Source organism: Bidens hawaiensis, unplaced genomic scaffold (genome assembly GCF_021521415.1).
Source record: "Bidens hawaiensis isolate Kalapana, Puna unplaced genomic scaffold, B.hawaiensis_p1.1 tig00012467_1, whole genome shotgun sequence".
NCBI lineage: Eukaryota > Viridiplantae > Streptophyta > Magnoliopsida > Asterales > Asteraceae > Bidens > Bidens hawaiensis.
In genome coordinates, this window is record NW_027492017.1 from 23,047 (window position 1) to 37,073 (window position 14,027).

A 14,027-nucleotide genomic window follows, 5' to 3' on the forward strand; every position below is an offset into this window, starting at 1 on the left:
GCAAAACCCTTCACATACTTAGCACCCGCAGGGAATGGACGCCAAGAATACCTTGGAAGTAAGATAACTATAAGACGAGTGCGGGTACAGTGTTAAGGCGAAACCCTTCACATACTTAGCACTCGCAGGGAATTGAAACCAAGAAGGATCTTCTGGGCCATGCTTGCGGAAAGGGAAATAACATCCCCGCATAGCGGGAACGTTGAGAACTAGATTGTTTGAAGCTCCAGGATGGAATTGGTTCTTTAACATAATTGATCACTATGTTTAAAACTACCGAAACCTCGTGGAGAATCTACAAGTGAAACTCGACGCTCCTGACTTGCGAGGAGGTTACACACCTACCCGCATCATACCCAAAGATCAAGCAGAAAAGTCGGGAATTTCTGCACGTGACATTAGGGAAACCGTGGGAAGAATCCCCACGGACAACCTTAAAACTAAATCCTTTTCAAAACCCCTTGCTTAAGTCCAAAGTTCACCTCACTTATTAACAATTCATGAGAAGAACATTGGACTGGGGGGACTTGAAGAGGTAGGTCCCAGCATAGCCCAGTTGGACCCGCAAGACTCACCTTGAAGAGGGACGTTTGCGCAAGGACCAACTGGTTCCGCAGGACCCACCATGCTCAGAGATGAAGACCTTACGCACAGTACGCCAGCTGTTCCCGCAGGGAAAGCCTCCCAATGGTGAAGTACCCCGCCTGTCCCCGCAGCTGCGGATACAAGCCATCAGGGAAGGCTACCCGTACTAATAGCAAGGCTACACGCACAAGGCACTAACTCAATAATTCAGTGTCACCTGAAGGAATGAGCAAGGCGGGAATACTCCCGCCCAAATGAGCCAGTTCGTATGCTTCTGGAAGATCTTTTGTACTATACCTGCCAAGGTATGGACAAAATAGATAAGATCTGACCAAAGCAGCCCATGAACCAATCACAGGGTGACAGCTCACCGACAACAGTACGAGGAGCATGCTCTAGTACTGTTTGTCACTATTAGCCGCTGCCTACTCACCAACCCTTGTCGTGGCACGCACATAGCCTGCAGTTGGTGGAAAAGGAATAGTACACAGCCGGCCTGGTCACTATCAGCCGCTGCCTACCCACCAACCAGCATGGCACGTGCGTAGCCCATAGTTGGTAGAACAGGAATATTATACAGCTGGCTATACCTGCTTGGAAACCTACCTTCGGCTATAAATACTCCAACACCTTGGAACGGTATCATCATCATCTTGTATTTTACCTTCACTAGCTATTTCTCTCAATATACACTTATATTCAGAGCAATCTAGTCTGATTCTCACGCCGGAGGGTGGTCACAAGGAGGAACCCCCCTTCTCAGTGACGAGCTCACGGTGTCTGTTTTGCAGGTCATCAGAAGAACCATCTTTGCCGGACCTAACCCCTCGTGGGAAACATCTATTTGACCCCCAGATTATCCGTAATCTGCCCGGGGTCACTTAGTGTTTCTTCACAAATGTTCACAGTTTTAAAGAAATTAAAAATAACGCTTTCCCTGTCCCTAACAGCATCTAGCAGCATACAATTATCACAGATCAATCTGACCATACAATATCATCCAATCTAAATCTACAGAACTGAATCCATTCAGGTTATCTACTAGCAGAAGCCTAGTCCAGCATCACCAAACAAACATATATTATTATCAATCAGTACCAAAGTGACTGTGCTAAGAAGCCTCTAGATTACAAATTCTTAAAAGCAGGAAGTCTAACAAGACACAAATCACACACGAATCCTCAATTTAATCAAATAAAATGAGACACTTAATCTACATAATCCATCAAGTTCATTCAAAACATTCAGTTTAAGCATAATCACAGATATAGGATTTGTGAAAACCAACAAATCACAAATTCTTAAAAGCAGAGAGCCTAGTATCACAGTCAAATCGCACACATATCCCCAATTTAATAGCATCTAATCTAAACCTACAGAAGTTGAATCCATTCATGTTATCTCTCACCAGAAGTCTAGTTCAGCATCGCCAAATAAACATACATTAGTATTGTTATAATTATTAGTATCATTATTATTATTAGTATCGCACACGAATCCCCAATTCAAACAAATCTACACAATCCCCAAAATTCAATCAAACAAAATCCTAGATTGAATCACATATCAAACTACAATCCAAATCCACAAAACCTAACATCATCATCAAACAACAAACAATAAATCCAAACACCAATTCCAAACTCACAAAACCTAAGTCGCCGAACCAATACACATAGGGCAAATGACATGATCATATACCGTCATTAATCACTCCTAAGAAGCCTCTATCCAATATTAACATAAAATCACGCCAAAAATGATCTCTGAGAACCAACAACTATATCATATTCCTAGTATCAGATAGTCTAATATCACAGTCAAATCACACACACATCCCCAATTTAATAGCATCCAATCTAAATCAACAAAAGTTGAATCAATTCATTTTATCTATTATTATTATTATTACTATTACTATTATTATTATTATTATTATTATTATTATTATTATTAATCAGTACCAGAGTGACTATGCTAAAAAGCCACACACAAATCCCCAATTTAATCAAATCTACACAAACCCCCAAATTCAAATCAAACAAAACCCTAAATCGCAAATCAAACCACAATCCAAATCAATTCATCATCAAACAATCAAATTGAAGCACCAATTCGAAACTCACAAACCTAAATCGACGATCTGACTCAATTAGGGCAAAATCAAATCACGCATTAGCAGTTTTCGGAACGAGAGGAATCGCATTTCCTTGTCCTTGCTTATTCGCCTGCTTCAGCTTCTGCATCTGGAGCATCCGTTCCATAACCAGCTCATACTCGCACTTCTCGTAGGTATGACGCTCGTCTTCGCACTTCCACGGGAGGTAAAACTCGGATTGACGGCACTTGTTGAGCGGAATGAGTAAGTGTGCGCACTGGTCACGGTACGCCAGTGGGACCTTGGCTTCCACCATCTGGCTTTGTGTGGCGATCATGGGTTTTGATGAGCCTTCAGCCTCCATTGTTGTTTCGTTAATGAGCTGCAGGGTGAGTTTACGTTGTTTAGGTTATGAGTTATAAGTGGGTGAAGGTAGGGCTGTCTGTTCGGCAAGAAGTTCGTTTATGTTCGTCCGTTTAATAAACGAACCGGACATGGACACAAAAATTTCATTCGGTAAGCTTAACGGACGAACACGGACAAGGGCCAAGTCCGTTCGATAGTGTTCGTGAACGTCCGGTAACGTTCGTCCGATTACGTCCGGTAATGTCCGACAGGTATCGTTAGTGTTTATATATATCCAGCATTGTAATTTAACTGCGGAATTTCTAGTGTTATTAATAACACTTTTATATTACTACACATGTTTGATGTCTCTTATATTATAGTGATCCACTTTATGTAAATATATTAAGTGTTAAGTATATTTGAATGTTATATGGTGTAATTCCTAATTTGTATGTGAAGTTGTTTAGATATATGCTTGGTGTTAATATGTAACCGTTTATATTTGTCCATTAGTGTTCGTTGTCCATTAATATTCACATGTTTGTTTGTCCATTAATGTCCATTAGTGTCCGTTAACGTCCGTTTAAAATATTAACGGACGGACATGGACGGACATGGACAAACTCAATTTCTTAATGGACGGACACGGACATGAATTTTCATTCTGTAGAGTGTTCGTGAACCGTCCATTTGTCCGTCAAAAGCTTAACGGACAGACACGGACATGCTCTCGTCCGGTTCGGTCCGGTTCGTGTACACCCCTAGGTGAAGGTGCTCCATTTATGTTGGTTTACCAAATACCTGACCCGAGTAGTTATGGTAAAACCGAATGACGGAGTGTACGGTTCAGTTTGAATATTAGTCTAAACAGAAACCAAAGTCACCGGTTAATTTATTTTATTAATAATTAATTAATTAGTCTTAGGTTAATCGGTTTGGTGTATTCGATTATATTGTCGGTTTTTGGTTCGGTTAAAATCATTCTCATTCTATCCGCCATAATACGTGAGTAGAGTTTTTATAATTTAAGAAATGGTTTATGATGTTATAAGTAGAGGAGAGGAGAAATGCATTAACTTTTGTGTATATATGAAAAGTCACTATTCACATCTTATAGTTTTTTTTTTAATATTTGTTGAATGTGGTTGTAAGTGAAAAAAGAGAAAAAAAATAATGATAAATGTATAAATAAATATTATTTAATTGAAAAATATAGTAAAAATATACTGATTTTTAGTGTAATTTTATGTTTGGATAAAAGAAAGGGATGTGACTGTTAACAAAAGTAAACTTGAGAAACTTTTGTTTAGAAATGGATGAAATGGAGGTGTATATTACATGAAATGTGGGTATAAATACAAGAAATGAGAGTATAATTACATGAAATAATTGTATAAAACATGAAACAAATGCATTGTATGTATAAAACCCACACACACACATTAATGGTTTGGTTAATTTAATTTCGATAAACCAAGGGTACAAAAATATTCGATAACCGATTTTCGATTAATTCTGGTACGGTTTCATTGGTTTTAGTTCAGTTATTGCTCGCGCGTTGTTAAGAGGACACAATAGGAGTTCAGTCTGTATCTATACAATCTGTGATGGTAGTTCTTATTGACATACTTACTATTAGTTTAGTTAATAATCAAAGTTAATTATTATTCTTATTAAACTAACTAATTCTAGTTTGTGGTGGATTCAACCAAAGTGTTAGATTACCGAATTTGTTCAAGAAGCAAAGTTGAAAAGACAAGGAGTGGCCCATGCATCGTAAGCTTTAACTACATCATGCCTAACAACTTCACCAACTTGTTTTAATTATTATTATTTTTAATAGAACAACAAGTTTCATCAACCAAAGCGGTTCTCTCCTAACAAGAAGCTAAGATCGAAAAACAACAAAACAATTACAAAAACCATGTTTTTTTAATTAATTTACCAGTATGACACGATTAACACGTGTATACGTTTAAGATAATCGGTTTGGATATCACTTAATACAAACCCGTTGATACCGATAAATAACCTCATACTCGAATTCCCGTCATATCATCCGTCCCGAATATTTCAAGTTTCGAATTTTACCCGTAAGTTCAAATTCTGGTTCATTTATCATCCGAATAATAATAATAGGCCTCAAATATCCACATGGTAACTGACACTCGGTAGCTATCCTGAATCAAACACTTGCTGTAACTCCCAAATGTGAACCCTAACTTCCTGCATCTCAATGGAGCTTCCATTAACCACCATTAACAACATCTCACGCACCACATTATCTGTGACAATCGTCAATTTCAGGTTAACTCTGTTAACTCAACTCCGTCAATTCAAACTTAAGATCATTGAATCTATAACGCACACTTCATTACATTTAAACTAGGGTTTAAATGACGCTTAACACTTACTACATGTGTAGTCTTTCGGGATTTGCACCGAAACGCAAACGAGTTGACGCAAACGATTGGTGAATAAACGAAAAACGTCAACATAATAATTATGTGATAATTATGTGTTAACATATGTGTTACTTGATTATATTGTGTGTAATGCTAGACAAGAAACAAGAACTAAATTAGTTTAAGCTAGGAAAAGTAATACTTAGAAGTGGAGGGGCCAAAGTGTAACATAGTATTCTATAAATAATAATAATAATAATAAACCCCAACTATTATTATTATTCCCCACAAGAATCCCGATCGGAAACCCCCCCTTGTGAACCCTTGGCTGCCGTCGACTTATACACACATATACACCATCAATTTCAAGTTTTGATCGAAGATTAAGGTGCTAGGAAGGTATAATCGATTATCCTATGCATCCTTTATACTTGATTTTGATGTTTGTTGGGTTAACTACAAACCCTAGCTGCCGATTTTTTTTATGGTGTTGTGTTATTATGATTGTTGTTGATTTGTTAATGATATGATAACTAGTATTGATATTGTTACACGTTAATTGTTGTGTCTATGATTTGAGTTCAAACAAAAACCCTAATCATGTATGTAAAGGTGTAATTGATGTGCATGGATGGTGTTTATGGAGTCTAGAGTGTTATATGAATGCATGATAGTTCATAGATAGTTAATATGTTGAGTTTGGATGCAAACAGTTTCTGGACAGAATGTGTATTTGATGTTTAAGTGACTGTAACGAAGTGTAAATGTGAAAATTGGTTGAGATTATTGATACTACAGTAAACTAGGTTGAGTCTAGTTTCTAAAGAATATAAACTTGTAATTTTTGGACAAGTAGAAGTTAACTTTTATGATTTTACAAAAACGTTGTGCAAAGCTGAGCTGTTAGACCTGCTGTTAGGTTGTTTTGTAAATATTACATCTCATGAACTACGAGACCAATTGGGTTGGTTCCACTTCTGGAAGTTGACTTATTGAGTTAGGAACCTAACCCAAGTGGTCTTGCATTTATTGGATTTTTCGTTTAACGGGAATTGCAAATAACATTCTGTTGCGCATGAATTTGACTGTTATGAGTTTGCTGTAATGATTTGATGATTGTGAGAAAACTATGTGGAATAAAAATATAATAAAATATGTTCTGGAAACCTAAGACATATATGCTTCTTTGATGATTTTTGGTAAATTAATTGAGATGCTATGATCGGTGGAATAGTACAATCTTTCAAGTAGAATTTCTGTCTCGGTGAAACTAGCTGCTGAGTTTTGTGAAAATGCATGAAACATGATACTTGCTATATAATTGTTATGTTTTGACCAAATTACCCTTGCGGGGAATAATTGCTAATTGATTGTCATAATTTGACCAAATTGCCCTTATGGGGAATAATGGCTAGTTAATTGTCATGATTTGACCAAAATGCCCTTACGGGGAGTAATTGCTAGTGATGTACTTTATGAATACATGACACGTATATGATTGCTTACACATGTAATGTATCACAAATACACTTGTTAAAGTCACACACGATTCACAAACGAAACACGAAACATGTTATGTGCATAGGTATTATGTGCCGGGTCTAGAGACTCGATAATATTCCGACACTTAGAAAAATCTCTTTGTTGTTTTAGAACGCTAGAGAGAGTTTTTCTGTGACGCGCATCTTGGTGATTTAATTTGGGAATTTCTTCGCAAACAGTGAGTTTCACTTTCCCCCTTTTAAACTTTTTAAACGCTTTTCTCTTGGGGGAGATAACATACTCCGAACGCATTTAAGATTTTGTTAATATAGATTATATATCACTTGTAAAGACTAAGTGGCAAACGCGTAAACTAAAGTCCTTCATAACATCGAACCGGTTAATATTTGGATAATAGCGAGTCACTGTTGAGTAGTACTACTGGGTTTGACAAACCCCACCCAACGCTAAACTCGACTGGAGGTCGAGCGGGTGTAATCTTGGCTAAACACATACCATGGTCTGGATGACCTGGTGGCAAGGCAAATTGATAAACAGTCAGCTTCGGTGTCGAACACTTAGTAATACTTGCTTTATAGGCTAGCTACCTATAGATATATAATTGACATAACACTATCTGGTAACGCAAAACGCTGTAACGCACAACGCTGTAACGCACACGCTAAACATTTATTTTTATATAAACTTGTGAACTCACCAACCTTGTGTTGACACTTTTAGTATGTTATTCTCAGGTAGCCGAGGCGGGCGCGCGGTTTAGGAACATGCATTGCTTGAAAACGCTTTTGTTATGCAAACTTATTTTTAACAGTTATCATTGGTTTTAAGTCGTCCTGCGTGACGCAACTTTTGGTTAAAGGTTTTTCGCTTCCGCATTTAATTACTCGTAAACGTTTTTCATGGTTTTGAAACTTTGTTTTATGGTTTGATTATAACTAATGATTCCGATCCTGTTAGTTCACACCCTCTGACGGTAAAACTCCGTTAGTGGATTTTGAGGGTGTGACATTATCTTCACCTTCATCTTCAATTGGCCCTAACTGTTCACTTGACGCAAATTACAACCTCACTCGCCACATTCCTTCTAAAAAATTAACAATCCGCGGCAATTCTAAACGACTGCGTCTAATCGAGTCGAGCTTCGGTAAGCGGTACTTTTCACCTTCGCCGATATTGAACCGAGAGGGAAATATATATTGGAAGAACCTGGAATTGTGGAAGTGATTGGCGTTGGAAGCCGGAAGGATGCGGTTCTCGAGTTCTGTTTGCTTTCGCAGCCGCTTTCGCCTTGGTTTCGGTTCTGGTATGCGGTTGATTTTCGGCGGTTTTGGTTATTGATCGAATTATGCGTTGTAGTGTGTTGTTTGCATTGGTTATGTTATGAGATAGAAATGTATGCTAGATGAGGATTTTTAGGATTATATGCGTAGTTGTGACGGAATAGAGCTGTGTATTGGTTCTGGTACGCGGTCGGTTTGCGGCATTTTTGGATGCGTTTGTAGTGTGTATTGGTTTACTAGTTTTCTTTGCATTGGTTATGTTATGAGATAGAAATGTATGCTAGATGAGGATTTTAGCTATTTTAGGATCATATTCTTACTTGTAATTGTAAATGGAGAGTTAGCATTCAAAGCCTAAAATGAAATGTAGGACATAAGAACAATTATTATTTGTAAAAATTAATAGAGATTGAAGTTACTGGTGATGTCAACATAACTGTCTTCACCTGTAACACCTTATTCTGTTGCTTGATGCAACTTTCATATGCCTCGCTTACGATTCTGGTTCGCGGTCGATTTGCTTCAGTTTTGGTTGTTGATCTGATTATGTGTTTGTAGTGTGTATTAGGTTACTAGTTTTCTTTGCATTGGTTATGTTATGAGATAAAAGTGTATGCTAGATGTAGATTTTAGAATCATATGCTTACTTGTGATGGCAAATGACTAAATGGTGAATTCAAGAAGCAGCTAGCTCATGTATAAGTGTATAACTACTGTTGTAAAACTCGCCTAGAAGGCGCTAGTTGGGTGGTTGGGGTACCGACTAGCGATTAATCGGGATATATATATCCCGATTATGAGTTCTTAATTGATTATAACCCTATATATATATATATATATAATGTTTTAAGCTTATTAATCTGAATTTAGTAATAGGTATATATATTTTCAAATGCTTCAAATATTTTGACCCTTTTTGACCGAAATTTGATCGAAATTCGACCAATTTTGACTGCCACCGAGAATAATCCCACTTGAGAATATTAGCTGAAGTCGCATCGGCAACCCAGTGATTAGCGAGTAACCGACGACTAATCGCTGCCTAGAACAGATTTTTACGTCGTTATATAACTATGAAATCATTTTTATTTGTTGTTTCAACCATTTTTTCAATCGGATGGAGGTTTAAATTTACATTCAAAAGCTAAAGATATCTGAAGTTGGATCTCTGAAGTTACCTGAAATGTAGGATATAAAATATTTTCTATAAAAGTTATGGAAATTGAAGTTTCTGGTGGCATCAGCATAACTGTTTCCACATGTAATAGTTTGTTTTGTTTGCTTGATGCTACTTTTGTAGAGTATCATTTTAGCTAATGTCTACCATAGTTGATTACTATATCTTGCTTTCATTTCGATGATATTAACATGTTACATGCCTGTTGTATATAAGCAAGATATTGGATATCTCTATAAGGAGGGTAAATGCTTATTATGTATGTGTATTTCTTTTTTATGGCAGGAATATTATTGTGGATGAAACATCTAAGGTGAAATTACAACAACGGTTACTTGGGGATGGTGAGTTATTGTTTATTTATTGACTAATATAGAGTTATATTGAGATAAAACACTTATTTGTTTGCTGGTCAGGTTTGACATATATGCCATTGCTCCACATTTTCTTTGTTTAAATTTTGATATAAAGTTGGAAGCAACATCATGCAAACTACTATAATGCAAATGCAATCTAGACTCTAGAGTTTACTAAAGGGATACCTATCTGATTGAGAAATTGTTATGTATGCATTGAACTGAATCTTAAGAGTTTACTAAAGGGACAACTAATTGATTGAGAGATTTTTTATGTATGTATTGAACTGAATGTTAAGATTCTTATAAGTTTGATCATCGACAACATATATTTTCATTTGAAAATTCTGCTCGTTTGCCATATAGTGAAACTCATACCTATGTGAATTTTATTACTTACTTATGTTTGATGTTTCATTTCTCAGATTTGAGCAAAACAGCCGTGGAAAAGCGGATGTTCATGGAATCATGTTCAAAAGCGCTTATACTTGTTTGTACATTCCTTGACTCTTACCTATATGAAACTGTTTTCAAATAGATAAAACTTTGCTACATTTTTGCCAAAGAATATTCTTTGTTTTTCATGTTCTTGTATCTATGTAACCCATTTCTTTCTTTCCTCTAGGTGGCTGGGGCCTCGTATGGATCAGATCTTACCACGGTGCATGATATATTTGAATCAGTAAAGCTTGCAAACGGCTTTACTGCAACCATCATTCTGAAGCCTTTCAGATTTGAAGGACAAAGGCGCCAAAATGAGGTTTTAATCTTCTTGTTTACTTAGTGAAACTTTTGGGAACACACAAAAGAATAATTCCATGAATTGTTTAGAAATGCCTGTATTGCCTTCTGCATTGTCATCATGTTACAACTTACAACTTACCCAATGCATGCTTTATGCCTTTATCTATAGGTTAAAGATTTACTCTGTAAACTTGAAGGGCTTACAGATTTCTGTATAAGTGAGTATTTTGTATCAGATGTCTAATTTAGTTGTTGCTTATTGAATATCATACTTGTAATTACCTCTAGTCAATGAAATATCTGCTAACTTTTTTCTGCATCGCAGTGGTTGATGCGGATGTACTTTTAGAAAAAGACCTAGTAACTTTAGATGAGGCATTGCAGATTGCAAATAAAGCTGTGCTGATGTCATTAAATGCAGTCTCTATTTTGACCTCTGTAAGTGGTCGACATACTTCATATTCCAGATGCATCATGCCCTTTTAATTTGTTAACTTTTTGGTTCTATAACTGCCAGGGGTCCAGCAGAAAATTTCTGGATAGTCCACATGGGAGTTTGAAAGAACTTGGAGTCAAAGACCTCAAAAAGGTATATTTTTATTGATATAACAAGAACTTGTCGAATTTTACACCATTCTGAACACAAAAGAATTTATTATTTTCAGATTTTAGGAAACTATAAGGAGGCGAAAATTGGATATGGGGTCGGTCGCGACATTGAAACATCGATTATTCAAGCCATATATGATTGCCCTTTTCTTGGCTCAGGTGTTAAGGTCAGTTTGCTATAAATACATTATTTTCCCATTATTATATGATATTTTTGTGTTCATTGCATTCCTTAGTTCTACTTTATGATATTTCAGGACTTAAATGGAACTGTTGTATTCATCCTCACAAGTCCAGCTGTTATTGACAGCAAGGATTTGCAGGGCATTTTGAGTACATTTCGCCAAGTTGCAGAATGGGAGGGGGAAATTGTAACTTCAGTAGTTCATGAACCAGATATGAGTCCTGGCTCAATTTCAACAACCATATTTACTATCGGGTAATTATTATTTGTCTTATTCATATTTTTTTTAATAGTTGTTTGACACATGTCTAAATTTCTTCTCGGATGTATAAGGCAAGAATCTTCTAAATAAATAAACACAACCCAATCAACTTTTTTGTAAGTATCAGTTTGAATCGATACCTCTAGTTTTCGGCATATGTTTCACCAGTCATAAAAGTCAAAAGTCATTGTATGTCAAACTAATAACAAACTTAACCTACATTTTCTAGGATCGCAAACTCTTCAGAGAGAGAATCTGATTAACAGAAGACCAGGGTATCTTACTACTGAGGAAGCAGCCAATGAGATGAATGATAGTCTAATGGTTAACCTTAACACCTATAAACTTCCAGTTGGTGTAAAACCATCGGGAGACCCAAAAGATGCGTTTAATGGCCCACGAGTCATTAAACCAGAGGGAAATAGTGAACTTCAAATGAATGATAATAATCAGTTTTCTGTCAATTTGACATCGGATGAATCAACTGATACCAACTTGCAAGCACCGGTTGATTTTAGCACCAAAAATGGAGTGTATCCAGATGTTTCTAGAAAGAATGGTTCACTTTCTGCCCGTGCAGCTTCTATGCTGGTGAGTAGAATCAATGTTTCAAAATGGTGACATGGCAGTTGACATGTCGGTAACCTTAGACCATAATTATATATATCAATAGGCCTGCAAATGAACTGAATGAACAGACACGAGCATGGCATTAAACGAATAAAAAGTTCATGTTCCTTCGTTTAACTTTAACGAACAACGATCGAACACAAACATTAAACGAACTGAGTTTTCTTGCCGTGTTCATTTATGCTCATTCACCATCCGTATAAACTATAATCAACACGGTTCATGAACATAAACGAATGAAACATAACTCAACATGGATGAATGAATATAAATGAACATAAATGAACGGACACCGGTTAATAGTAAATGCGAACAGAAATTGGTTGTGCCTAAAATATTAACAAAACTAAACTAAGTTGTAGTGGGTGGTTTTTTATTTTCATAAAATTAGACTAAATATTAATGGATCTAAAAGATTTAACTGAACGTACTTGAACAAACGGACTAACAGACATAAACGAATGTATATGAGCATAAGTATACACAAATGGACTTGTAACAAACGTCAACTAACAGACATAAATGAACAAACGAGACACCTGCTCATGTTCTTAAATAAATGAACAAAAAATGTTGTAAGTATTCTTTCTTTTATTATATAAACGAACATAAACAAATGGTTCATTGATCATTTGGTCCATTTAAAAGCCTATTTACCAATGTGGCTTCTGAAAACCAGTAATCTTAAAAAAGATAAAAACTTTGATGTTCTTTTCTGGTCTGAACAGTACATGCAGTATTTGATATTTTGAAAACCTTTTAACAGTATGAAACTTTTATTGTTTACTCTTAGGAATCTGAACGCGAATCACAGAAAATATGGAATCCTGTGGTGGAAATAAACTACCGTGGAGGAATAAACGTGGGGCGGTGCCAGGGTGGCCTTCTGGAAGGAAAGGTATTAGTTTTCTGTTTTCATATTAACATTTTGTATAAAGATGTGTAATAATAATAAATATGTTTCACAGGGTCGTTTGACATTAAATGATGGAAGCATGTATGATGGGTTATGGCGTTATGGTAAAAGATCAGGATTGGGTACTTTTTGCTTCAGTAATGGGGATGTTTTTCGCGGGCCATGGAGAGATGATGTCATGCACGGGAAGGTAAGAATATTACCATACGGTTTAGGATTTTGTTTTTTTTTGTTATTTTTTTTAATATTCGAGTGGTTGATGTTTTATATTTTGTTATTGTGTAGGGATGGTTTTACTTTCGCACAGGAGATAGGTGGTTTGTGAATTTTTGGAAAGGGAAGGCGAACGGAGAAGGGCGGTTTTATTCGACAAATGGTGATATCTTTTTTGGCCATTTTAAAAATGGATGGCGAGACGGGCAATTTTTATGTATTAATGTCAGCGGATCAAGGTTTGATTTCGTTTTAATTTACGCCGCCCATTTTCACTCCATGTTAGAAGTGAATCACATAAGTTTTATAATTTCGTGTGTTATTTCAATGATTTCTAGGTATGTTGAGATCTGGGATGAAGGTGTCCTAGTTAGCCGGAAGCAGTTGGAATCTACTGATGGTGATTCTTAAACCTATTTATTTTTGCTTCATTATGCGGTTGTATATTACGTTGGAATTTTGACTTGTGTGTGTATATATAGCAGTAATGTTATTCCAAATTTATTTAGAATTTATCTTATGCTCGACCGACCACTACTTATGACGAACTCGTTAGCTACAATATCTGATACCCTATATCGTAGGCATTTCAATTCTTTTTATGAATGATACGTGTGGAACTAGAAAATCACATCGGAGTCAAAAATAAAAGAGAGCTTCTCATTGATGGCTTGATGCCTCTCACTACCGGTGCTAGTTCCTTTATGTTAAGTCATA

General features: G+C 36.3%; 2 pseudogenes across 1 annotated transcript; one reads left to right on the plus strand and one right to left on the minus strand.

Moving 5' to 3' along the window:
* Window positions 1–2,504: 2,504 nt before the first annotated feature.
* Window positions 2,505–3,097, minus strand: LOC143541069 (NADH dehydrogenase [ubiquinone] 1 beta subcomplex subunit 7 pseudogene; annotated as a pseudogene).
* A 2,170-nt stretch (window positions 3,098–5,267) lies between these two features.
* On the plus strand, window positions 5,268–13,805 carry LOC143541084 (protein ACCUMULATION AND REPLICATION OF CHLOROPLASTS 3, chloroplastic-like; annotated as a pseudogene). Its single transcript, XR_013136695.1, has 14 exons — window positions 5,268–5,327; window positions 7,897–8,242; window positions 9,682–9,740; window positions 10,178–10,242; window positions 10,378–10,512; window positions 10,666–10,714; window positions 10,822–10,934; window positions 11,014–11,085; window positions 11,162–11,272; window positions 11,363–12,142; window positions 12,975–13,079; window positions 13,150–13,287; window positions 13,383–13,549; window positions 13,649–13,805. The product of XR_013136695.1 is annotated as a protein ACCUMULATION AND REPLICATION OF CHLOROPLASTS 3, chloroplastic-like (transcript).
* Window positions 13,806–14,027: the final 222 nt, after the last annotated feature.